Source organism: Octopus bimaculoides, chromosome 3, assembly GCF_001194135.2.
Source record: "Octopus bimaculoides isolate UCB-OBI-ISO-001 chromosome 3, ASM119413v2, whole genome shotgun sequence".
NCBI lineage: Eukaryota > Metazoa > Mollusca > Cephalopoda > Octopoda > Octopodidae > Octopus > Octopus bimaculoides.
In genome coordinates, this window is record NC_068983.1 from 59,524,897 (window position 1) to 59,527,178 (window position 2,282).

The 2,282-nt window shown below is 35.1% G+C and overlaps 1 protein-coding gene across 1 annotated transcript in view; it reads left to right on the plus strand.

Moving 5' to 3' along the window:
- Positions 1-2,282, plus strand: part of LOC106867600 (voltage-dependent calcium channel subunit alpha-2/delta-3) — a 620,656-nt gene that overhangs the window by 101,316 nt on the left and 517,058 nt on the right. The gene's annotated exons all lie outside the window — the stretch shown is intronic.

Below are 2,282 nucleotides of genomic sequence, written 5' to 3' on the forward strand. Positions count from 1 at the left end.
ACAGCGTAATTTATTATATAAACAACATATGCGAATAAATTACGATTAAACCGGATGAAATATGTCACAGGGAATAACATTTTTATGACCGCCCAGCAGTAACTCTATTCAGCTGAATAGACGTCAGTGATTGGTTGAAATTACAGAAATACGACAACTTTAACATGGAATAACTTGCGAATTCCTTTTTTTTTTTGTTAAGAAGACTAAGAGTAAAAGATATTTTATATGACACATTCTACCAGTGTCCCAAGTTTCAAAGTGTTTCGTTAGTGTTTCGTTAAGAAAATACTGGTGCCCCCGTTTTGAACAAGATCCGTGCCTGGTAATTCATTTGAATACAAAATATTTGAGAAAGCATTATTTTAAGATAAAGGGTAAGAAGCACCAAAAGAAAGTTTCTGTAGAGTTTGAAATGTTGTTGCATTCATTTTTTTGTTTATATTTTAAAGGATGAAAATGCCATTCTAAGTGCAAAAGAACATCTCCATATATTTACATCGATGAATCTGGTTGTCAGGTACATTATGAAAAACATGAAAATAAGAGAGAGAAAATTAATAAAAATTTCACCACTTACATTAATTTTTGCGACCGAAACCAGCGAAAAGGTTTTTCAGTATTACGTACATGCGTGTGTAGACACGGGAATATGTATGTATGTATGTGTGTATGTATGTATGTAGATAGATAGATAGATAGATAGATAGATAGATAGATAGATAGATAAATAGATAGATAGATAGATAGATAGATAGATAAATTTATATAAATAAGGATAAGATCGTTATTTAAAACACCAATCTTATCGGGTGGCCAGCTTGGGAATAAAAACCTCAAAGTAATAATTATTATTAAAATTATAATTAAAGGTATCTAAGAGATACCACCATGCTGGAAATAGCTGTTGAAACTTAACTCTAAAACCACATTAAATGTTCATACGGCACCAGGAGAGAAGACAAAGAGACAAAATAAACTAGCAAAAAAATTATTGATAGCTTATTTTGTCTCTTTGTCTTCTCTCTTGGTGCCGTATGAACATTTAATGTGGTTTTAGAGTCAAGTTTCAACTGCTATTTCCAGCATGATGGTATCTCTTAGATATCCTTAATTATAATTTTAATATATAGATAGATAGATAGATGGATAGATATCATTAGAGGATATGTTAACCTCATAAGGGGATGGTTACATCCAAGGGACTACTGGTTCAGTACCTAGTATTATTGAGAATAAAACTCCCTTAAAACAATAAATGCGCCTATTGTATGTAAATTTATATCGCGGATTCCTCAATATATCGCGATATCGCGGTTTTATGCGGCCGATAGGTATTTATATTTTTGTAGATTTTAATCATTTCTGGGGTAAAATAAACACTTTAACGCCTTAAAATTAATAAATAAAAAGGCGATCTTTCGATACCAGTCCGAAATATCGGCTTTTTCCGTAAAAAGTGTCTTCGGCGATCTTTACCAAAGATCGGCTTTTCCGTAACACCCGCACGATCTTCACTAGGGTGTTAGAGTTAGGGTTTTAGGGTTAGTTTTAGGGTTAGGGTTAGTGTTTAGGGTTACGGTTACGGTTAGGGACGGAATTCCCAAACCCTAACCCTAACCCTAACTCTAAGCCTTTCAAAAGAAATCGCGCTCTCTGTATATCTTTCGCTTTTACGACGTCGTTTCCCTCTTTCCCTCCAACACTTTTCGCCAATAAAAAAAACAATACTGTACTGTATAACACATTAAAATATATCAAAAGAAATACGTAGTGTACCGTAGATGAGTAAACAAAGAATCGCACGTACTGTATGGAAAATGAAACTCGGGAGACACTAAAAAGAGAAGATACGGGTACTCCTAAGAGTGTGAGGAGAGTTTATAAAAGCGTAAATATATCAAAATAATAAAATAAATAGATACAAATAGCCACTCTTGCAAGCTACGCAGACGATACGAAAGTCTCACAGAAAATACAGAACTCCAGTGATGTTGCACACTTGCAGCAGGAGTTGGACTCAGTTTACAGATGGGCTGAGGATAATAATATGCAGTTTAATGCTGAAAAATTCCAAGCCCTGCGCTACCAACGTCCAAAACTGAATATGAAACTTACAGAGTACACTGGTCCGCAGGGAATTTCAATCCCAGAGCCTAAATCAGTGAGAGACCTGGGTATCGACATGAGTGATGATACCTCTTTCCAAGTGCACATTACCAGGATGGCAACAAAGTGCAGACGATTGGCTGGATGGATCCTGAGAACATTCAGAACCAGAG